Below are 26,143 nucleotides of genomic sequence, written 5' to 3' on the forward strand. Positions count from 1 at the left end.
TATAACGGTCCTGGTTATCACCTTATTGATTTACATGAATTGTAGTTTGCGAGTGAAGCTGTGTATTTCTCCATCAAAGTCAGCTGCCTCCGTAATAATTTTCTGATACATGCAGTAATCTAAATACCGACTTTATCCGCCAAGTTATTGACGTGAACTCGACGCATGCGTGAGAATATGACGCAGCTCCGCCGTTCATGACCCGGAAGAGGTGGAGCCGCTATCGCCTGAGCTCACGGCCGAGACCTACACGGAAGACAATAACTTGGCGGATAAAGTCCTTATTTACATTTTTTTTCCTGCACAAAAACTATTCTCGTCACTTTGTAATATTATTGTCCAGCCGCTGTAGTGAGATGGACTTTGTGTCGATGTCTTTAGTGCCTTTATGGGTCTTGTGAGTGGGAATGGACTGAATGCCAATGGAGGCCTTTCTGAAGCCTTTCTCAGCTTTACACTAAAATATCTTCATTTGTGTTCCTAAGATGAACGAAGGTCTTACGGGTGTCAAACGACATGAGGGAGAGTAATTAATGAAATAATTTTAATTTTTGTGTGAACTAACCCTCTTATTGTAGCACAGCTGTGTTATCAGACGCTCACCTTGACTGGAGAGCTTTGCTTGATTCATTACTTCTTTCTAGACCAATGCAATCGTGAATAAACCTGCAGGCACATTATGACAGTTCAGCGTTCAGACCTTGAATTTCCTCTGCACAGGAAGAATGTACAGTCATTGTGTACGATTGCCATGGCGACACTGAACTAGGATCTTTTGTAAGGATATTGGGCTTGCTTTTTCTATCAGTAAATCAGTGTTACAGAAATGTGCAGTTTTTATACCATGGAAAGCATTGAAGATAAATAAGATTATGCTTGTAAGGTTTACATTTCTAGGAATGTGGGAGTTTTTCTTTCTTTCTTTTTTTTCTTTGGTCCAGAGAAACGGTTGCCATGACAACAGGACAGTGTTTGAGCCGTGGAAACCGTGTCGGGAATGTGTGTATATATACATTTGCGGTTTTGTCACATCACGCATTTCATATTTCGCCCGTGTATTCGTCATGGATCATTATAACTGAGTCTTTGCCTCTTCAGTTTTTGTAATTTCTCTTCTCGTGGATTGGCACGTTCGCAGCAGTGTAGGCTGGAGCGGAGCAAACTGTACGTGTGTGTGCCAGATGGACTAATCTGCTCGTGTTGGGCCGTCCCCTTCCCCCTTCTCCCTGGCCAAATCAAAAGCTAAATCACCTGTGTTTTTATCCAGCTTTTCATGTTTATTTGGCTGGCAGGTTAGAGTTGAATGATTCCGACATTTGCCAGTGAAAATCTCCCAATTTTAATTATCAATGCACAATATATCGATTTACGTTTATTTCACCCTGATTAGAAAATGTGGCCGATATACTAAAGCTGATAAATAATGTTTCCTTCAGCTGAGACACTTCAAATGTCCACTGTTTGCCATGATGGGTTTAAATTGCTTGAAATATGATTGGAATCACTTTTAAAAAAAAAAGGAAAATGCATGGCTTTTAATGGTGAGCTTTTTTTTTGAGTAAAAAGGCTCTCAAATTATATAAAATTTGGATCTAGATTTATCGGTTATCAATAAGGCTAAGCAATATATTGAAATTATTGAAATATCGCGATACCACTTTATTTTAAGGTTCAGTTATTAACTATTAACTAGTTGCTTATTATCATGTATATTACTAGGATATTGTCTGTTTATTAGCACTTATAAAGCTCATATTAATGCCTTATTCTGCATGAGCTTATTCTACATCCCTTAATCCGACCCAATACCTAAACTTAAAGGGGGGGTGAAATGCTGTTTCATGCATACTGATCTTTTTACACTGTTAAAGACTTGGAATCCCATACTAAACATAGACAAAGTTTCAAAAGTTAAGGTGGACGTTTGATGGGAGTATTTCTTTGTCAAAAATACTACTTCCGGTTAGTCATAAGTTTCGGCAAGTTTTTTGCGATCATGCGTCCCCTTGACGTTAATGGGGGCGGAATTTCCTTGTATGGGCCTTACGGACAATTCTACCAGAAGCGCGTGAGAGAGAGAGAGAGAGAGAGAGAGCGAAAGCAACAGCCTACGCCCATCAAAGCGCTGGCTTGTAGGATGCGCTGAACAGGTGATGTGCACAACTAACAATGTCACCAAAAAAGTGTGTTTTTGGTTGCCAGACCAAGACAGTCCTGCACAGATTCGCCAAAACCCCGCGGTAAGGCAACAGTGGATGGAATTTGCTTTTCCGGATCAGCAACTGAGTTTCGCGAATGTTTATATCTGTTCGCTGCATTTCGGTGCCGACTGTTTCATAAACAAGGCCCAGTTCGACGCCGGATTTTCCAATCGCCTAATGCTAAAGGATGGAGCAGTCCCAACGATAAAGGTCCCAACGTTAGAACCGCAGGCGGTGAGTGAGACTGCTTCAAATGTCTGTGTTTTTGCCTATGCTCATCAAGTAGCCCAAACATGATCACGTATAGTTAATTGATCAATGGAGCATGCGATGTGTAGTGCGTGTACATTTGTTTAGCTGGCCACTATATGTGTAACTTTATGTTTGTGTATTGTAAAAGCACTCCAAACAACAATACACAAAGAGGGGGGAAATATGTTGAACTAAATAAGCACGCTTCTTCATTCAAATGCGCTACTATTCCATGTCTTTCTATGTAAACACTAACTTAGCCTGCCGTGCAAAACCAGTCCGCTTAATAACGTTACTATTGTCTACACAAACCACGCGTAAACACACACACACACGTGCACAACTGCACTTCCCACATGTACACCTTCAAAGACAAAAATACGACGATATAATTCAAGTATAAATATGTAAATAACACAAGCCGCTAAGCATATTATATAGTTAGTGTATAACTTGTACCACATAGAGACGTCCTGCTCTAGTCGTTTTTGCTGCTGCTCCTGTTCAACTGCAGCCTCTGGGTCTGATTCCGGATCATAGATGTATGGCTGTATCTGATTAAAAGCCATATTTTTATTTTGAATAAAGTTTTTTTCCCGCTGTTAGGGATGACACAGCTTTACGACGCACTCAACCCAATAACAGCGACGCGCACACGTCATTATTTAGCTCCGCTCACACGACACGCCCCCACCCGCTCGGCTTTTTTCGGAAAGACTCGGAACAGCGCATCTTTCTTATATAATTATTAAAAAAATAAAGACTTTTCGGAGATATGCAGGATGCAATGCTACTCTATAGGTACTCAAGATTGACATGACACTGACTGAAACTGAGTGTTTCACCCCCCCTTTAAATGCTACAAAAACTACCTTACTAACTATTAATAAGCAGTAAATTAGGAGTTTATTGAGGCAAAAGTTGTAGTTAATAGTGAATATGTGTTCCCTATGCTAAAGTGTTATCAATATCGCAAATGTATATATTGCAAAATTGGAATAAGCTACTTCAACATTGTTAAAAAGTGTATGTTTTGGGTCAAAGCTGCGACGCATATAGCAGTGAATAGACTGGGGACACGACTTTTACTTGCGAAAAACCACTCGTTGCAGTCTGAAACGTGCTTAAGTCTTCTCTCTGAAGAAAGCGTGAGATCTGTTCAGTTTTGTTTAAATTTTTTGTTTGTTTGCATTGATGTTAAAATTACATCATCAGATTTGTTATCAGATTTGTTATTTCTTTTACCAGAAAGAATGTGAAACACAAATGGTATCGTTCTCAGTTTTTATTTTTATTTTCATGTAATTTATATCGATTGTCCTCACTAATTGCAATATCGTATCACATATTTTATTTTTCTTCAATATCGCGCAGCCCTAGTTATCAAATATACAGAATTATCGGTCTGCTGAATTTATCGGCAGATACGATCATGTCGTAGATATATCGGCGTATATGCCACTGATATGAACGCATGCTTCACAGCGCGTGAATATCCAAACTAAATTAAGTCAAAATGCTGGTCTTGTCAAGTATCATTGTAAACATAGTCAGTTATGTCTGAAGTCTTGTGTGAATATCTGAACAGCCAATAGAAATATTTTTGTTAACACTTGAATGTTGGTAAGTTTCATAAAAAAAGCTACAGAAGAAAGCTGAGAAAATCAGGTTTTTGTCAAAGACTACATACAGATGGGGTTCAGATCGAGTCCCTCAAAGCTTCAGTCCTAGAGCTCGTCCTGAGTCGACATTACATTCAGTAACATTAGTTTTGATTTATATGATGTTTAATGTTGATGACGGTGTTATTTTACCTGTGCATTTGCTTTTTCTGCTGCTTCTTCTCCTGTGTTTTGATCAGGAGATTCTGTATTTGTTCAGATGATGTGTAATGGCGCCCCCTACCGTAAAACAGGGAAAACATGGAAATGGAAAGGACGCTTTTTCTCATAAAAGACGAGATGGAAAAAATCATTGACTGCTCTTGACTGAATAACTTTTATAAGGGTCCATCTATATTTATACAGTGAAAATTATGAAGTGATATTTAACACATCACAGTAACAATACCAGTCAAAGGTTTCGACACATCAATGGGAATGTGTGGAAGCTGACGTATAGCATGATCATTTTTCAACTTAATATGCTGGAAAATACAGATGAGGGTAATCAGGGTTCCCATGGGTCCTTAAAATCCTTCAAAGTTTGTGAATTAAAAAAAAAAAAAATCAAGGCCCTGGAAAGTTTTTAAAAAATAAACACGGACACTGGTCCTTGAAAGGGCTTGAATTTACTTTGTGCTATATATATATATATATATATATATACCCAATATTATACGTGTTACATTAAGTTTTGCACGCACAAAACTAGGGATGGGCAACAGTGGTCGAGTACTTGATTACTCGAACGTGACAGCGACGGTCGATCATGAAAACGTTGATCGCCCTGACTTATATATTTGTATATTTCTCGGATTGGTTATTGTGGCATTTTGGACGGTATCTGAGGTCTGATTGGTTGGCATTAGACAGTACGCCTTCCAGACCGCAAAATAAAGTGAAACTAAAGCGCGCAGTGATGCCTGAAGCACTGAGAATGATCATGAAATACAGTGCAAGATGTGCGGCAGCAATCTGTCACATACACAGGATTATAATGAGAACATGACTGTCATATAATGTTGCATTCTCCGCGCTTTAGCTCCCCGTGGATCAGCGCAATGTTAATAAAGGAAATCCCCAACCAGAGTCAGAGCGCGGTCAAGTTCATCTGCACATCCGTGTCCTTTTCCACAGATGCAAGTTATGAGATGACTTGTTTATTACTTGATTATATGTTGTCTATATCTGATTGTTCTCATATAGGACGGCGTTTGGTTGAGTTTAATAACCAGCTAGCAAAGCGCTGCAGTTATTTCGGCTGGTGTTCATTCTCTTCAGCTTCAGCTCAAATGCAAACAGCCCGACATTATCGACTCTGGGTTATTTGAGACGGTCGTATTATTTTTAGATAGGCTATTTCTTTTTCAAAATCATTGATGATATTAATAACGCAGCAGTGTCACTCATTTTTTTAACAGTCGATCTGTTTTAAAGTTTCTCATGGATTCGTAAACGCGCAGTGATGCTGTTCTCACTTTGCTCATGAAAAATAAAATTATGTGCAGCGCCAATCTGTCATGTAGGCTACATAGAATTAAAATAAGAACATGATTAAAGTTGTAAATTAGCGTTGAAGAGCGCATTCAAAATGAGTTTCGTTTTCAAGCCTGTTGGCCAAGTTCACGTGCGCATTTGCGTCCTTTTGATAAAAATTGTAACCCATCCCTACAAAAAACTACTACGGTGGCACCTCAACGTTTTCAGTGCTTACACTAAACCCAAATATGTTTAGCCAATGACAGTAGCCTATATTGTGGTCAATAAACAAAACAATTATGAAAATCTGGTGCCCAAATATTGAATTGAATGTTGTGCGGCAACATTTGTGTGTGAGCTTGAGCTTAACGCATATATTCTGCCCCACAATATATATTTTAGTAATTAATATAAACGTACGATTAGTCGACTAATGGCTTAAATTAATGACTCCTATTCGACTCTACAAATTATTTACATTGTTTTAAATGTTAAGGATTTTTCCAATGGCCCGACTGGGCAAGTGGTTTCCGATTTTTCACTTGCCCTACCAAGTTTTTCCACGGTCCACCCAAGAAAAAAGGTTTATTTTAGTAATTTGACAAGACGTTAGAAACATCCATTGCATCCCAATGATAAATTATGCGAAAAACAGTTCAGTAAAAGAGTATTATGTCCGAATTCATAAGCTGCATGCCATTTCAAAGGCTATGTGTCCTCTGGAGGTCACATTTGAAGGCTGCGTGCATCATCAAGGATGTCTTAAGAAAAGTAACCACAATAAAACTGACTCTTATTCCTCCTGAAAAAAACATCATCAAACGACGACACGCGTCCGAATCATGAATCAATATGCTGATTCATAACCGTTCCAATCTTTATTTTGAAGACAATGCTGAATAAAGTCGTAGTTTTTGTTATTTTTGGACCCAAATGTATTTCGGATGCTTCAAGAGACTCTAATTAACCCATAAATGTTTTTATTCCCTTTCTGGACATGGACAGTATAGTGTGCATACACTTGCATACGCTCTCGGACTAAATATAAAATATCTTAAACTGTGTGTGAAGATGAACGAAGGTCTGACAGGTGTGGAACGACATTAGGGGGAGGAGTTAATGACATTTCATTTTTGGGTGAACTAACCCTTTAACAGAAGTGTAGCGTGTATTGTCTGTAGTTGTATCCCTAATGGTTCTGTGCCGGTGTGCGGGAGATGAAGTGGTTCCTGCAGAAGCCAGTCTGATCAATAATGTAGATGTCATTGAGGAGGAGCAGAGATCAGCTTTTGCTACTTTATTACATGGCTTTTCACAGTCTCTGGCTGTTCCTCAGATAGTGTCAGGTTCCTCCTCGGTGCATGGGACAGATAGGATGGCTGAATTTAATTCGCCTGGCTAAGTTATTACAATAAACTGCTGTCGCTGATACCTGATGCCAGACTTTGCTTGCGTCGTCATGAACTATGTCGGCTTTCAAACACCGATGAGAGACACCAGAGAAGCCTCATGTAATGATATTAGAATATGACGTTTACATTTGAGGTGAAAAGCTCTAGATGTCAGCATGATGGGGTTGAGTTTGTGAAAGAATCTTTAAAGTGCTTGCATTTATGTCGTTCTTTCGGTCACGCTTTTTATTAGTGTCCAATTCTCACTATTAACTTCGACTTAATAAACTCCTAATTACTGCTTATTAATAGTAAGGTAGTTGTTAAGATTATAATTGAAGGATGAAGAATATGGTCATGCATAATAAGGCATTAATATGTGCTTTGTAAGTACTAATAAACAGCCAATATCCTAGTGATATGCATGCAAATAAGCAAATAATATGTGGTATTAATGTGTTTTATAAGTACTAATAAACAGCAAATATCTCAGTATTAGGCATGCTAATAAGCAACTAGTTAATAGTGAGAAATGGACCATAAATAAAGTGTTAATGCTCTATCTTTTACTGCATATGATTATTAAAGGAGTCATGAATTGAGAAATCAACTTTCCCTTGATTTTTGGATATATAATAGATCACCCTAATATAAAAATATCCTGTAATTTAGGAGCTTAATTTCCTTGTTAGTCAAATAAAAGCTTTTATTGACAGCTGGCTCACAAAAGGGCAATCTGCGAATGTTATTCCCTGTGACGTAAGAGAGCAGTGAAATGCCACCTCAACAGAAGACCTTTGCCTAATTCTGTAGCCCTTCCCACCGATTTTGCTCATGAAATGTAGTAGGTAAATAACAGAGGCATACATGGCTTGCAACCAGATCGAAGTTCCATGCAATAAACATGCGTTGAGGATTACAATGTGTGTTAAAGTCAGGCTACCAAAAGGTATCTTAAATACGGAAACAAAATTATTTTCTTGATCTGGGTTGTTCACTCTCTTGACTTATTTAAAGGAAAAATACAATTGAGTAAGTTTTGAACATGTTGATTTGTCTGAGGTGAAGTTTTTCTGTTGCACATTGTGTGTGTGTGTGTGTTATGCACTGTTCACGGTTATATTCATTGATCAGGCAGGCCAAGTAATAAAAAATAACATTCCAATTAACTGCGGGTGGATGAGAGAGAAATCATTGTGCTTGACTGATTTAAAGACCTTTTGCGAGCCCTATGAACGAATCAATCCGCTGCAGTTTTACCACATTAAAGTTTTCAAAACAATTCCCCATGTGTACTGACGGTGGAGTCAAAGCTCGTTATTATGCAAAACTGTTATCCAATCATAGCAGTGGGCGTTTTCTTCCAAGTCTTTAATGCGGCACACCCATATAAACTGTTTCAGGAGCTAGGCTCAAACCAAAGTAAGAAAATAGCCCATTACTTAATAATCATGATGTTTTTGAAAGTAAAAACCACACAAACATCATAATCTGACCTCAGACAACAGTATAAAAAAGCCAGTTCATGTCCCCTCTCATAAATATGTGCTTTTATCATTTACATGCATTAAGCATGTTTCACAAGCTTGGTCAATAAACTCCATCTCCACATACGGCATGAGTTTGGATTGCTACAACGCCTGGGAACACAACATGTGCCATTTCTCCAGATTTGTTAATTACATCAATTCACACACACACACAAAAAATCAGATTAAATCATTAAAATAATGACTGATGACTTGATTACCAAAATTATCCCTGCCCTAGATGAGTTAAAAAAGTTCAAAATGCACATGATTTGTGTATTTTGTGACTTTCAGATGAATAAAATACTATTGATTAAGTTTAGTTGTGTATATTTCTGTTTTTGTGTAGGGTCCGAATGCTCCCAGACATCGCCGACCGGGTAGTTTATGAATTCCACATTGTTTAAAAAAAAAGGCCCCAATTAAAAATTATCTAGACGGATCACATCTAAATTTTTCAGTTGGCCAAATTGAATTTCTGTAAATTGATGCAATTTATTTCAAAGAAATTAAATTCGGCCAAGTAAAAAATGTAGATGTGATCAGTCACTAGACAATTTTCAATTGGGGCCTGAATTTTTTTTTTTTTTTTTTTTTTTAACAGTGTAATGAATACAATTAGCATAATTCCCAGAGATGTCAAAGTCGCTTCGAGGTCAGTGTGACTCCAGACGTTATATATTCAGCTCCCGGATTCCCTGAAAAAGCTTTGTGTGCAAAGCCTTTTCATACCTTCAGCGTGTCCACTCCTGTCCACCGGTCCCCAGTGATTATGTGTGCGTTGTGCTTTGTCTTCAGTATTCAGACAGGGCATCATGGCCGCAGTCAGACGTGTAGTGAGATAAGAGAAGGCGGTGTTATCTGACAAGAGAAGCACTTTGTGGCATAGGGAGGGGGAAGGGAGCTCCCGCGGCCTGATTTCCCACATAAATGGAGCTGACTGAATTGTGGAAATAATGGCTCTTCCTGTAATCCGATGCCCTGGGGATCGGCACAGAGAGAACGGGCCGCAAACAGAAGAGAGGTGGGATAAAGGATGGCTGTGCCCTCAGGCTTGCATTAAAGCACTCGTCTCCTCCTTAATCCCACAATGCCCATTGCCCCATATAGGTCTACACGCTCACAAAAAGCCACAGGCTCGTCCACGGACACACAACAACATCCTGGACCGAATCAACTTTCCCCAATCCGTCCATGCAGATATTCTATCAGATGTGCCTGAGTGTAGGGCTTTAAAGGGTTCGTTCACCCAAAAATCAAAATTCTTTAATTAACTCCTCCCCCTAATGTCGTTCCACACCCGTAAGACCTTCGTTCATCTTCACACACAGTTTAAGATATTTTATATTTAGACCGAGTGCTTTGTTTGTCCATTGAATGTATGTATACTGTCCATCTCCAGAAAGGGATTAAAAACATCATCAAAGTAGTCCATTTGAAACCCATTTTGAACCTGTACATCCATAACAAATGGCAAATGGAATGGAACGAATGTGTAAATAAATTATATGAGGTGAATCCAGTTTTAAATCAAGGAGTTATTAGTTGTTATTTAGAAAATAGATATGACCAGGTTGTATATACAAGATGCCGAATTGGACATTCAAGACTCACTTATTCATATTTATTAAAGGGGGAAGAGAAACCGGTTTGGGATTTGAGAATTTCATGAGTATAAAACATATTTTAATAGAATGTCCTTTTCTAAATAATATTAGACAATAGTTTTATTCAGAAAACACATTAATTGATATTTTTAAAAAGGTTTCTACTGGAGTAATTTGTCAAATATTCAATTGAAAGATTCTATGTAATTGTTGTTATTATGACTATTGTTGTTATTGATATATATGCCTGATTTTTGTATAGTGATTGTTTTTTAAGATAAAATTAAATTATTGTAAACAATGTATTGAAGTGATGTTGTTGATTGCCACGAATATAGCCATTGCTGCTGATATGGCATTAAATCATAAATAAATAAATAAGTAGTCCATATGAGACATCAGTGGGTTAACTACGACTTTATTCAGCATTGTCTTCTCTTCCGGGTTTGTGTTCAATCCTCAAATAAAGATTCAAACGGTTATGAATCAGTGAATTGATTCATGATTCGGATCGCGTGTCAAACTGCTGAAATCACGAGACTTTGGCGAAACGAATCATGAATCAATCCGCTGATTCATAACCGTTAGAATCTTTATTTGAGGATTGAACACAAACCCGGAAGAGAAGCCAATGCTGAATAAAGTCGTAGTTTTTGTTATTTTTGGACCCAAATGTATTTCTGATGCTTCAAGAGACTCTAATTAACCCACTGATGTCTCATATGGACTACTGTGATGATGTTTTTATTCCCTTTCTGGACCTGGACAGTATAGTGTGCATACACTTGCATACGCTCTTGGACTAAATATAAAATATCTTAAACTGTGTGTGAAGATGAACGAAGGTCTTACGGGTGTGGAACGATATTGGGGTGACTCACTAATAACATGCATTTCTGTTTTGGGTGAACTAACCCTTTAAATGTAATGTGGGGACGATTTTCCTCCTTTTCTCCGAAGCACATCAAACACGCACTGCGGCTTTGAGTGCAGGAAATGCGTTCTTCATGGCATGTGGGAATGGTTTTGGTGATCTAGAGTTTGATTGCTGTCGAGAACATGTTTTCATGTGTTTATCTGGTCAGATGTGCTCTTTCAGGTCCTCTGGCAGCCATTTCCATTAGATCTACCAATGGAGTAGACCACCTCAGATTTAACCGTGGTTTCTCTCGCATTTCTGCATTTCTGAATGTGAAATGCCTGGGTCAGGTTTCTGCTTAGCTGAATAAATAACCCCAACTAACCGCATGTATTATCTTGTAGCTGTATATTACTGCCATATGCACTTTGACGCACTCGTCTCTAGCTAGGCAAATTTTCTTGTTGTGATTAATTGCTGAAGCTATCACTGTGTATATGGTATTATCATGGTAATACGTTGCAAATAAGTGTTGGCTTACTGTAACAGATTTAATAATTTTCTTATAACAAAAAGAACTGAATATTTAAATACAATTAAGCAATACAGATTAAAGTGCAAAAGAATTATAAAGAACGATAGGTAACACTTTACAATAAGGCCTCATTATTTAGTTAATGCATTAACATTTAACAAACAGCAGAAATTATCCTTTGCTGGCTTTAGTTAAAAAAGCAACTGTTAGTGTTAGCTCAGGTCCATTAAACAATATAGTTACAACTTTTAAATTTTAAGCATTTCACTTTTGAAATGCTTTAGAAGTATTATTCCTTGTAAAGTGTGTTAATAAATGAACTAATGCTGAATTATTGAGCCTTTTGTAAAGTGTGACTGAAATATATATATTTTAAATTCTTACACATGGTACACATTCTTATTTCTCATACATGTTACCACTATTTTAATTAATTTCTATGTAGAGCACTTTGAATTGCCATTGGGTATGAAATGTGCCTTGCCTTGCACAACAACGAATCAGAACATATTCACACAATATCTAGGGCATGTCATTTAGTCCAGATTCAAATATAAAATGTTTAAGTTTGTAAATGATTAGCATTACGTCTTTAAGTATGAAGTATTTGGTGTTGATGAGCATGTTCGTTTTAAACAGTTGATGGGTAAAGTATTCTTAAAATGTTCTTTAAAAATCGGACTAATTCGTAATAGGTAATTATTCACGGTATTTTGAAGGGCCCACGATAACAATATCGTGCATGTTGATTATTGATTATTGTTTACTGGCACAGGTCTATCTCTGGCTGTTTACAGAAGGCTTCCTAAATTACAATGTTTAAACAAGCATTTTCTGTAAGGCTGCTTTCCCTATGGAACAGGATTGAGGTTGTTTTGTGCAGGAACTGTTTTTGGTGTATTGGCATGGGCTAATAATAGGGCTGGATGATATGACCTAAAATCAAAATATCGATTAAATAAACATTTTACCTCATGTAAGAATAATAAACAAGAATGTTGTTTTGTTTTTTTGTGTCCTCATAATTCACTGACAAGGTATGTTCTTCCATAAATATGCCCAACTGTTAAAGTTGGAATATTGTTTTCTAGTGAAAAAGGTTCTGGCTTTAGGGCTCGTGGAAGTATTTACAGGTTTAAAAAAATAAACAAAATGACCAACACGGAGAAATCACATTGGTTAGAGATTCTAAATTTCGTTTTCGATTGCTTTTTTTTTTTGTGTGTGTGTGTTTTTTCTCCAATTAATCGTCCAGCCCTAGCTAAGAAGTGATGCTTGGGAATATCATCTGAACCCGTCTTTATTGGATTGAGATGTTTTGTAATGCAGTAGATCTGCCCTCTCTGATCTGAGTACCTTAAGCATAAGCCTACTATTGCTGATGTTGTTGGTTAGTTTGTTTTTACAGAGAACTCCAGTGTCAAAATAATTAAACCATGCAAACTGTTTAAAACCGAGTAACAAAAGAAACATCAAGACATCATACATAATGCGATATCAAAATTAGATCTTAAAAAAGTTTTTATTATTTTACAAATCCACCGATGTTAATCTCTTCTGACTGCTTTGTCGGACAAACTGCCGGCAGATTCTGCGACGTGATTGGTCAGATCACCTGTCAATCAAACTCACGGTGAAGGGTGAATTGGAAGATAAAATGGACAAACTATGACCTGCTTACCTGGCATACTTTTAAATGTGCTATATATCAAATTTGACTTGACTTGAAAGGAAACTTTTTTGGTTTATAGACTTTTTGTTAAAATGCTCTAAAGAAACTGAAAAAGTCACACTTAATTATAAAATGAGAACTGTTTATTCTTAATGATTGTTCTTTGCAATTGTATAACTTACCATGTTTCATTTAGAGCTTGTTAATCTTGAATATAACTTTGTTAATAAAATAAAAATATTGTGAAATATAAATATAATCATAAAAAAACATTTCTAATATGGTAATACTGTCAAACAGATATCCTAACTATAAACAAAAAAGCATAGTAACTCCAATTTTGGTTAAAATTAGGGATGCACCGATCCGATACTCGGGATCGGTATCGGCTCTGATCTGCCATTATTTGCCGGATCGGGTATCGGACAGACAGGACCGATCCAAATTCGATACTGTGCGCATAATATTCTGTGTTATTGTTAACCCCCAGCGCCCCACAAAAGGCACAAAAACCTTATAAAGCATCAACGATTCGTGCACTATATTATAAGTGTTCTGAAGCCATTCCATCGTTTAATGCGAGTACAGATTAGTTCACGTCAATGCTTCCCTCCACTGCGGCTGTCAGTCACTCTCCATTCAGCTTTAAACTGTCGCGTTCGGTTACGACACTCAACACGATGAAACGTTCCAAGATTATTTATTGTTTCTGTTATTATGCTTGATCTGTAGATAACGCTCTAACGTTATGGTTTCTCAAAAATCTGCTGGCGTTTTTTGCTGTAAACCGTGTTACTTTCTACCGGGTGTCAGTTAGATCACAACACTGGACTAGTTATTATATTGTTTTTCACACAGAGTAACTGAAATGTTAAACTGTTAAAATAAACGGCTTATAAGAATACTGCATAGATATACTACGCGTCTATATCTTGTTTTAAATTTCTCAAAGTGGACGGAGCGCGGCGCGCTGTGAGCGTCTATGACTGTGGCTGTGAGCGTGTGACTCCGTGTTGCTTCAAGCGCATCATACTGCGCACGGGATACGCATACGCGTTTTGTGCCGCTCTGTATTATGCTACTGTTGCGCTATGAAAGCCTTATTAATAGCCTTTCTTGTTCTGCTCTATCTATATGTTGCTGCCTCATAAAAAATATGCCCTATACATTTAAAATAAATGCAATTTCTTAGTATGTAGGCCCTATTTCTATAAATATATTTACTTGTTTTTCATGAATATATTTTGTGTAACATTTTACCAGATTTACAGCAACAGTTATTCACTTTTGTGGTTTCCTTTATTTTTTCCCAACTAACTGTTTAGATTTTATACAATTATTGTGCACTCGTGATTTTATAACTTTTGCTGCTGTATTATTCACTAATCTAATTTATTCAATTCTACACACTAAGGCTTAGAAATTCTACACAGACAAAACTGCATTGGTATCGGATCGGTTTAGTATCGGCATCGACCGATATTTAACATTTTAATATCGGATCGGATCAGTTCTGGAAAAATGGTATCGGTGCATCCCTAGTTAAAATATAAAGTTAATGTACAGTTTAAAACAATTAAGAAAAAAGTTACCTGGTTGCCTTAATTTTGAGTTCATTGAAATTAAAATTGAGTTAATGCAATGAAGATTTTTTGAGATTCGACAACCTTTATTAAAATACTATTAAAAGATTGTGTATGCATATTGGGTAAGTGTGTGTGTGTGTGTGTTTTATTTGTGATGATGCAGCCAAATAGTGCTATTTCCATGATTTATCAAATGTTTTATGTGGTTCAGATACCGTAATATTTTGAGTTTCTATTTATTAAACCAATTTCCTTCATTGTATCAACTCAATTTTTAATTTCAATAAACTCAAAATTTTAAGGCAACCAGGTTACTTACTTTTTCAAGTTAAATCAACAAAAATCAACATTTTTTTTTACAGTGTATTTGCACAGCAGGATAATTAGTTACCAAAAAAGCATGTTAAGAATCGTTTTGGGAATCGGATCGGATCATTAAGTGCATTAAGATTCCCACCCCTAATCTTTGCCTCGACTACATGGAAACCACTTGCTCTGGACGCTCTATTCGCGTTTGGTGTTCGCAGCATCAGGGCCTTTTAAAAAACTCAAATTACAAATGTTTTTTTGTTGTTGTTGTAAGTGGATCTTTACGTCAGATCTTTAATGGACCATTATAGTATAGGGTTAATTTTTAAAATCATGTCTATGTTATGTCTCTCTTTTCTGTTTGTTGGCCATGCTTGGCTTCTGCAAATTCTTTAAGCTTAGGTTGTTTTCCTCCTGAATGCATTAAACCATTCAATTCTAACAGGGTCTTCTTGTCTTGCCTGTTTTTTTGGCAGTGTTCATAGGCTGATGCTCAGGATGTGGCAAGCTTGGCAGGTCCGTCCTCTGCAGTAACGTTTCTTTCCTTTGTGAAAGCATTGTGAAACCTTTCATCTGCACAAATAAACAGCCCAGTTGACTGGTGATTTTAAAGGCCTTTAAAAGCTTTCCTTAGGCCTTGTGTTTCCTTTTAGGGTCAGCGGAGCATGACTCTGAGCGGGCGATCGAGAGCGAATGCCTCACCATCATTGGCTAATGAGCTCAGTAAACTGGTCTGGCAGACTACTTCTGTTCCAGCTGTTCTCAAACTGGTTCTGACACGCACTTCAGCCCGAGTGACATGATTTTTATTTGTTTTTAAATATCTTTATAACCATTGCCAGTTGGTGTGTGTTTGAGCAGGCGACCCAAGCTACTGTAATTCCTGGTAAGATTACAGTCTTGTTTTGCAGCCCCATTAAGAAGGAGTTCTCTCCACTCTGGATTAATCCAATCTGGCACGTTCCTGCTGGGAGAATCCTCCCAGACACGCCATCTGAGTGAGGACTGCCCTTAATGTGCTCACGCCTGTCCACAATAGGGACTGGATGGGGTTTTGGCCCCTAAGTGCTCGACTATAGTCAGCTGATCTGTATCTCTTTGCTTGCACTCACTCAAAAAAATGGTTCAGTCCCTTCATAGATATGACACATTTAAATTATGTTCACTTAAACATCTCATTTTGATACAATTTAATTTGTGTTCCGTCAACCTAATATATTTAAAACTGAAGTTTACTTAATTAATTTGTGTTAAAACTACATGAAATATTTGTGTTGACATAACTAACTGGGCAGTGATTTCTGTAGTTCCCAGCATGCTTTGCAAGGGAATAAATTAAGAGAGTAAATTTAGGGATTAAAGTGTTTTTTTATGGTTTTCTCTAAAGGGAAAGATGTTGTTAGTTTATGTTAGTGTTTATGTTCAGTTATGTTTTTTAATTTAGTGGTTATCATTATGCTGAAGAGTGGCGCCTTGGCTTAGGCTGTGGGCACTCAGAGATCTATGGTAATGTCAGGTGTTACACCAGCCTTTTCTTCAATAGTCATTATATACATTGTGTATGATTATGAATGTTCGACACATTCAAAAGAAGTCATGTTATAAGTCCAAAACTGAGTTTGAAGAACTCAATTACATTTCATTGCATGAATTAGATTTTTATGATTTGGGTCTACACACATTTATTGGATGGAAAACCTGCACTCAATTAAATTGAGTTTGTCTAATGAGTCCTGTAAAAAAAAAAAAAATCAGGACTCCAGTTGAAAAATTTCTTGTGACTGCTCACATCTACATTTTCCGGTTGGCCAAATTGAATTTCTGTGAATTTCTGCAGAAATTCAATTTGACCAAGTAAAAAAAAATAAGATGTGAAATTTTTCAATTGGAGACCTGATTATTATAATTCTTTTACAGCGTAAGATTCCAGTGTTTTACATGAGAACTTGTTCCATGTTTGTGCCTCAAACATGAATGATTATTGAGAGAGCTAGTGTGCAGATTTGCTGTTTTTGTCTGGACATCAAGTGTTTGTTTGTTGTTGTTTTTTATTAAATATCTGAAAAAAAGGTTTGTGGTTAACAAGCTTCTTATTTACTCTACAATGTACACACTTGTGAAGTCCTCCTGAGGTGGAAATCAAGGGTTTAAAGACGGCATGAAATCAAATTTTACAATTTGTATTTTTATATGTAATGTTGTAGTGTTTACTATAAATGATTCATCTGTTCACTTCATTCTATAAAAAAAATATATATATATTTTTACCCTTACGTATGTGTGTGTGTTCACACCACCGGCGGCAAGGTGGCCGGAAGTCATTCATTTTCAATGGGAGCCGGGCGGCGAGCTCCGGCGAGAGCAGCGCGTCTTGAACTATTTGGGCGTCGAGGAGAGTTGAAATCAGCTCAACTTTATGGTAATGAGCTATGTCGCAGTCCGGCGGCAGCCAATCAGAATGTAGCTTCGCTTGAGAGAACTCCAGAGAACGCAGGCCTGTAAACTTTGGTTCCGACCACATTAGTTCTCAAGCAAAATGTAAGAGAAGTTGATCATTGCTGTGCGGGTTTCCCTATCATTTATGACGAGATAATTCATAGTGATGTGTAATTTGTTAAGAAGTCGCGCAACACTATTTTATAGGCGCTAGAACGCTCGTTTTTCAGCGGGTATGCAATTCATTCTCACTTTCACATTTAAACGATTCATGAGGTCACATCATACCCTACTTGTGGGCAGTCTATCCATCAACATGCTTGTTTGATTTGCGACGTCTTTAAATACAGTTGAAAAAACAAAAAAACATTCGCTCTACATCAGAGTGGCAGCGCGTCCACGAAGCTTTCTACAGCGTCGTTGGCAGGGCGGCAAGAGCGAATTTTGACCGGCGGCGGTGGCAGGTGACCACTCATGGCTCTCGCCGGTGATGGTGTGAACGCACGGTTATAATCTTTAATTAAATACATTAACCTCCCCTCCCCCTCAAAACGACTTTTCTTTTCTCTCGGTCATGTGTTATTGCGCGAGGGCGGGGCTATCTCGCTAGGGCGGGGCTATTGTGCTCTGTCTCATTTCTGCACCGCCTCTCAGACACCGGTGGCTGAGGGCATTCAAATCTGCCTCCGTTTCACTCGGATACGTCACAATAAGGAGAAAAAGACGATCTCAACTTCCGTTTCATGCTGACTTTGATGTTTATGTCTGTTTTTTTTTTTTTTTTTTCAGACAAACCATATGCATTATGCAATAACTCAACACCATTGCTGAGTATTTTCTCCTTAAAACTGCAGTGAGGTTTAAAATCGATTGTTTTCGATGTCTACTTTCTAACCAATCATGTCATGTGGGCGGGGTTTAGTCTCAAGAGAAGCCAGGTCATCCTGTTATATTTCTGTTTATATGAAAAATTGAGTACTGTTTAGCAATATAGTGGGCGAATTATGCATATGATGTATATTACAATGTTATGATGAGCTATGCCTTTCTCCACTGACGTTCTGAGTTGTTCAAAGCGTTTCTGGGGATTTCTAAGATATGGCGAACGGGAACATGGTTTGAGTAACATTAGCAACACAATAGTCGCTGTTGGATAATATAGTAAGGCAAAGGCTAATCATATTAATTACCATTATGTGTCTGATGTTGTAGAGCGCGATATATGAAACTCATTACCATTCTGATATATTGAGTCGTAGTCGAGCCGGTGTAATTCACTCTTCTGAATCCGATTCTGGTTCAAACATAGATATGGCTGAATTAAAGCAGTATTTCCACTTGCCGTTGTGCAGCGTTTACTACGGTAAAGTTGAGCGAGTGGATCTCTGAGCTGGTGTGAGTGATTGGAGGCGGGGCTCATTTGCCTATTAAATGAGGCAAAGATGAAGTTGCATTCAAGCTATTTTAAAGCATGAATATTTTTTTTTAATTTAAATGTCATTTTGGTGATCAAGTATTAAGGGATGAAATGATTGACTACAGAGTAGTGTTGTCAAAAATATCGATATTTCGATATGTATCGATACTGGAATATCTGAAACGATACAATTCTCAGTTTTTACAGTATCGATACCAGCCGCGCTCTCCTCTCCGACCGAAAGCGAGTTGACACACACCGGCATATTCTCACTCAGCCCGGTTAACCTCTGAGCACGGCAAACGCGCGTTCTGCTGGACTCTTTCCTTACGACAGCGTGTTAGTGTTAGTGTGTGATCGGTCTGAATTTCGCGCGGGATTGCACATAAATGAATTCTACTAATCCCCGCAGATTTCGTGCTCACATCTGAAGCGCACACACATAGCCTACCGTAATAAAGCCGCCTCTGACATGATACAAGTGCAAACATTTGCTTCTTTCCAGCTTATTATTGGTCAAATACACTCAAAGAACTATCAGTGCACAAATGGAAGAGTATTAACGTAAACACAGTCGCAAACAGTTCAGGAAGAAATGAAGAATGAGTAACAGGAACAGTGTTTATGATCCATGAGTCTTAAAGGGACCGCAGTCATTTGTTATTCAAACTACAAAAAGACAAACGATCAACTGCTCTTGACTGATCAACTTGTGTAACTTTAATAGTTTCATCTGTACGCTATTGAATTTTTTACAGAGAACATTATCCAATGTTGTTTTAAATGTAATTACTATGCATTTTTTATTCAGTTTCTTATCTGAATGTTAGACCTACCTGAAAAAATAAAGCAGTCTATTTAATTTGTATCTTCTATGCTATTGCATTTATTTGTGCTATTGTTTGTAATCTGTTTATTTGTTCTTATTTTATTACTGTATACTCATCTTTTTAAATTCAATTTACCATTCGAAATCAAGCTTTCTTGTGCTGTGTGTAAGCTATTGCAACACAATTACCCCATTGTAAAAAATACATTGAGATAGCAAAAATTTGTGAGATATTTTTATTAGTAATTGATCAATTGATCAATAATTGTTCAAATCAAAATGATGCCCAACCCTAAGGAACATGCTGGCCACATGAATTTTTAGTAAAAAATAACAATGAATAATAACAAGTTCTGTTGTCATATTAAGCATCTTATCTTTTTTTTTTTTTTTTTTTTTTTTTTTTTTTTTTTTTTTTTACTGTGGTATCGATTTAGTATCGATATATCAATATTTTAGGCTGGTATCGTATCGAAGTCATAATTTTGGTATCGTGACAACACTACTACAGAGGGACTTGGTTTCTGACATTAAACTTCATCACTGCAAACAGCGAATTATATTTTTTTTATTTTTTTGGATTTAGCTTTGTACTTCTGGTGACTTCAAAATTCATAAATGTTGTTAGTTTGTGAAGACTTCAATAAAGAATTGAAATATGCAGGAATGTTTTGTTGGCCACAGAACTTGTAAAATAATCCAAAAGCCAATTAAACAATCCGATTGGGTTTTAGTTGATGCAAATTTTTGCATTGTATCAGATGATATAAGACCAGTAGTCATTTATAACTGATTGTTGTTGCCGTTTGCATAGGCATCAGTGTGTGTTTTTTGCTGGTACGTATGCATTTAAATGTCTGGAACCTAAAATAATAGTTGTGATATGTGACGAGCGTTGAGTGTGTGTATTTAGCTCAGCGCCGGCCATAGCACTTTGAGGGTGCGTTCACACTTGTCATGTTTGGTTGGATTAAAACGAACCCTGGTGCGATTGCTCGTTTAGTGCGGTTCATTTGAACATATGTGAACGCTGCCATCCCAACCCTGGTGCGCACCAAACAAGCGGACCGAGAGCGCTAAAAACATGGGTCTCGGTCCGCATCCAAACGAACTCTGGTGCAGTTCGACTGATATATGAACGCCACACGGACCAAAGACATTTAAACGGACCAAAAACAGGACGTGATGTCACAAGATAAGACACATAGTCAGCTGATTTGACGACGCGGAAAGATTGGTGTATCCAAAATGAATAATGTACGTTAGAGGGCAAACGTGGAGCAACGAGGAAGAGCCTCATCAATACTTGGGCTGACGAGCATGTTTTGAAAATGCTAGAAAAAACGCACAAAAAGCAGACCTGATTCTTCTCATTAAAGGACCTGTTGGCCATTAGTCGGTACAGACGACAGAACGGCCGTCTCTTTTCTGCACAATGGAGGAAATCCTGCTGCTGTTTTGAATGTTTTGAACATTTTATGAGCTCTTCATGAGTTCTCAGCAGGTAAAAATAAAACCATATGTAGACGCATAAAATGATGGCGTTTAATCAGCACACAGCGTTGTTTTGAATGTTCGGTTAGCGAGATCTTGCTTTATATAAGCCGACCAATCAGGTTGTGAGCGTCTCCCTGAGCCTTTGGTTCGGTAACTTTAGGTTCGCTGTTAAAAATGCCAGAGTGAACGCTAAGCGGACCAGGACTATATGTTTTGTTTTTGTTTTTTGGTCCAGACCAAACGAACCAAACTAACCGAACTACAAGTGTAAACGCGTCCTTAATGGCACTGAAATCTGCTCTGATTCAGGCCGGTTATATACAGGGTTCCTACGCAGTATGGAAAAAGATTTGCAATCACAGATTATTGTCCCCATTTAGTTTTCTATAATATAAATGTATTTTGTGTAAGCACGAGAAACCATTAAACTTGTTTAATAGGTGATATGCCGGTCGAGAGATACTTTATTTATATATATATATATATATATATATATATATATATATATATATATATATATATATATATATATATATATATATATATATATATATATATATATAAAATCTATTTAAAAGTCATTCTTACTTTTATAATCTATATAAAAGTATGTATATATATATATATATATATATATATATATTGCCCAGCCTTACCCTGTATTATAGGTATATTGGCAATATTTGCCCCAGCTTTCGGTACCCAACCCTAATAATAAGTGTTAAAAGAAATGAGGCTTTTATTTTGACCGAGGTTTAGATATTTCATCAATTTTTGTCTCATTAATCTTCCTAGTCAGTAATAGGATACGGCTGGCGGTTAATGGTACAGTAGACATTGCTGTCAGGCCTTGAATGCCGCTCTCGCTGCAGCTGTTGGCATGTAACTGTTGCAAAAAGAGCTTGTGGGATTGGGTGACTGCAATGTAGGAATGTGTCCATCATGTCCCAACAGCCAACTGTCCCTTGAAATCATGATAAACCAGAGAAGTTTATACCTCTGACCCCAAATCACAAGAGTGAAACCTCTGTCCCTGTTGCAGTTGAAAAGTGAAACATCAGTATTCAGGAGACTAATCTGTCTTTCATTTTGCTTTCGCAGGATTCCTTGGACTTCTCAGCCACACCTTCAGCATTTTTAGCTGGATTTTAACCTTTCCCATCTGAAGACGGCCATGGAATCGGTAAACCACATCTTTCTTTCTGTCGCGGCTGATGATGGTTTGACTGTTGTTGGCTAGTTCCTAATTTTTGTTGCGGCCGTTGGTTATGAGTAAACCCAAGCGATGCTCAAATGTCTGTGTGTTAATGACATTGGGATGATTATTCTGAACGAGTTACTTTGGGAATGGTGCATAGGCTCCCTTTTTCCTTTTCGTATATGTTTGAACACGCAGCTTTTATTTGTGAATGTGAAGCGGTGGAGTTTGTTGGCGCCCCTGCTAGTACCGACAGGCAGATGGACGGCTCAGCTCAGGAATGTGTGCATTAAGAGCAAGGCTTACTGCATGCCTGAGCCCTGCCCGCCACCGCTTTTGTTAAGGGTTTTTGTTTTTGCGTGTGTATTTTGCCTCCCTCTGTATGTGCTGTTGTAAAAATGGGTCACTCATGTGCTCCGCTCATGTGACCAATGCGTCTTCATCAGTATGCAGAGGCAGCCTATGAGTCTGGAGAGACTGTCTTTCCCTCATGAAAGCTAGCAGGCCGCAGTTCACACTAGGGCTGTGCGATATTGACGAAAAATGCGATATGCAATATCTTATTAAATAATGCGATATTCCATATGAGATACGATATTGCAATTAGTGTGTAAAATCTATTTAAATTATATTAAAAAAATATTAAAAAACTGAGAATTAAACCATTTGTTTCACATTCTAGTGACCGGCAGCGGCGTTGACTTTTCTGTGTGTGTGTTTGTGACATATAAGGACACAAACGTGTATAATGACATGGGTATGACATCGGTATAACAAAGAAAGGGTGAAATATTTTTTATATACTTTTCAAAAGGCTTATAAATCATACAGGATGAGTTTTTTTAGAAAGTACAAATGCTGAATGTTTCCTGTGATGGGTAGGTTTAGTGTGTGTGTGTGTTGGCTAGGGGTAGGGGCAGTGTAAGGGTATAAAAAAATACGATTTGAACATAAAACCCATTATGCCTATGGAATGTCCCCATATGTCGCAAAAAACAAACGTGTCTGTGTGTGTGTCAGACAGCGCGAGACTGCAAGTTATTGTTTTTCGCAAATATTGCTTTTATTAACATCAAGCAAGTCCCATAAGTAACCGTCATGTACCCAGTCTAATCTGTGCAATGCGTCGACCTAAAACAGAAACTTTTCACAATGTTGAAGTAGCCTATTAAAATCATTCAGATATTGCATGCCGTTGCGATATGTCCATTTGCGATATTTTGATAATTTCGATATATTGCACAGCCCTAGTTCACACTGTTGTGTTGTAAGAGATGTTTATAAGATCTCTGCAGTGTTAAATTACAATGCTGTCGCTCAGTCACCATTCAATCCAAGACCTTCCTCTGTGGATCACAGAATTACTAAAGGATAGGGATGTAGTGATGCACGATTCGATACAAATCGCAATACTGAACTCACCATACATTTAAAATTGTACTTGTTTTATTTTTATTCTGTTATCATCATCATCAGGACCGACAAATATTCCCCCATTGCATTATTATACATTGTCGTTTAATGTAGTAGTCACTGAAACTCTGTTAACTTTATTTTTTCCCATCATTGCTCACGCTTTCAATGCAGAGATTGGATCTCTAAGGCTGGCACTTACACACACACAGACACACGCGCACACACACTCATGCATGCACGCACACACACGTGCACTTACACACTCACTCCCATATAACAATATATCGCAATCCAAAAATGCAATAATATAAATTGTGGATAGCAATAACCTATTGTATATAGTTCATATAGAAACAAATTAAGCTGGTGTCAGTACTACATTCAACTACTATTTAAAATGTATAATAATGCAATATTTGTGATTTAATGCCAAATGTCTTAACCATAATATTACCTGTAAAAATTGGCTTACGTTATTTTAAATAGTAGTCAGTGACACAAGTATATTCGTCTAAAATAATTCATAATCTATATTTTTATTCTGCTGTCCCCATTGGGTTGCACAAAGTCCAAGCCTATTCATTTCTACCCCAATGCAACGCCAAATTTAGCATTTTAATCAACAGTGCTATATGTCTTAGAGTATCGCGATATTATCGTATCGTGATATGTATCGAATTGTGTCGTGAGGGTATGGTTACACCCCTAATTTTGATGCATTGATAGATTACTTTTAAAATCACAGCAACCAGCGGTATATTTGGCAATGCCATATCTGAATATGAGAACTGCAGTGGATGGGAAGAGCATTAGTGAATAACAATGTGTGTAGCTCTGTCAAGTGGTTTCATATTGCTTAAAAACATTCTGCTCATCTCCTTTTATGTTCCACCCAAAGACAGATTTTTGTTTTGGGGTGAACTAGTCCTTGAAGTTTTGTGCGTACAGATGTAAATGCTCTTACTGCTCGGCATACAGGATATAAACAGCGGTGGAGATCTGTTTTACCCTGATAATTTCCTCCATTTTCTTTGTCCCTGTGGAGCCGTGCAGCTCGGAGATCTTCTGGTGTTTACCTCTGAAATCAGACCATATCTGCTTACTGTCAGTAGAAACCAAGGAGACTGATCACAACGCTCATTATGCCGACAGCTCTCTCTCTCTTTCTCTCTCTCTCTCTCTCTCTCTCTCTCTCTCCTCTCTCTCTCTCTCTCTCTCTCTCTCTCTCTCTCTCTCTCTCTCTCTCTCTCTCTCTCTCTCTCTCTCTCTCTCTCTCTCTCTCTCTCTCTCTCTCTCTCTCTCTCTCTCTCTCTCTCTCTCTCTGTGTGTATCACCCCCCTCCCCCCCGAACCCCTTCCACTTCTCCTCATGTGATGCCAGTCACATGGTTTCCAGGCACCCAGAGCAGTAAATCAGAATCAGATTTTATTTTTAACCACTCTAAATCCTCCGCCATGCTATTGGTTAGCAGCGGCGTTTGCTTTAGCCCCCTCTACCTCCATTTCCCCTTGAACCACATGCACCACCTTCCACAGATCTGATCATATTTGCAGCATTATCTGGCACCGCTGCAGATGAAAGGACTCATTACAAGCATGTTTTTCTCATCCTCGCCTCTTTCCAGAGCATCTCCGTCCCTCTGTGAGATTAGTCTGCGGTGCTCCAGTGGGGGGGGGATGCAGCCTTGCCAGTCAAATTACATAACTCTCTCATAGCCAGGCTTGAGACAACTATAGATGCTTTGTTCCCTGGTTACTCCACCTCCTTTTCCCCCTCTAGCCGGCCCACATGTTAATGTGGTATTGAAAGAGTCTGTGTGCGTCGAACAGGCTCAGCTCTGTGGCTACAGAGCAGAAAACTTGCATCATTAACATGCACAATGGGATCATGCTCGAGATTAGAGCAGCAATCAGCCTCTTCCTGTGAAAGACGATTTGGGGTTGGGAAGCCTTCTTTGCAACTTGTGCAATGCAACGTCACTTTTTTTAGTGGTTGAGTCTTGCATTTGTCTATTCTGGTGCTGAAATGAGTCAACACCGAGCAGAAAAGAGAAGTCTTACTGCCTGCAACACATGCAGGATGGGGCTGATTTGAATCTGAGCTTTTTGCTGTGTTCGCTGTATTGACACATTAAAGATGGGTATTCTCTGACTGCAGTTCGCATACTGATGAGAAAGCAGCTTTGTTTTGCTTAGGACACATTTCAACATTGCAGGGGTTGGTACAAATGAGGTAACACTTAAACTGTGATCACATTCGCTATTGCTCA

At 38.0% G+C, this 26,143-nt stretch overlaps 1 protein-coding gene across 2 annotated transcripts in view; it reads left to right on the forward strand.

The window, feature by feature from the left end:
* Positions 1-26,143, forward strand: part of ankrd11 (ankyrin repeat domain 11) — a 218,477-nt gene that overhangs the window by 33,003 nt on the left and 159,331 nt on the right. For both annotated transcript variants that reach the window (XM_067452027.1, XM_067452034.1), the window contains exon 2: positions 22,362-22,443. The gene's annotated coding sequence lies outside the window, so the exon portion shown is untranslated. The remainder of the gene's footprint in view (positions 1-22,361; positions 22,444-26,143) is intronic.

Source organism: Pseudorasbora parva, chromosome 1 (assembly GCF_024679245.1).
Source record: "Pseudorasbora parva isolate DD20220531a chromosome 1, ASM2467924v1, whole genome shotgun sequence".
Lineage (NCBI taxonomy): Eukaryota > Metazoa > Chordata > Actinopteri > Cypriniformes > Gobionidae > Pseudorasbora > Pseudorasbora parva.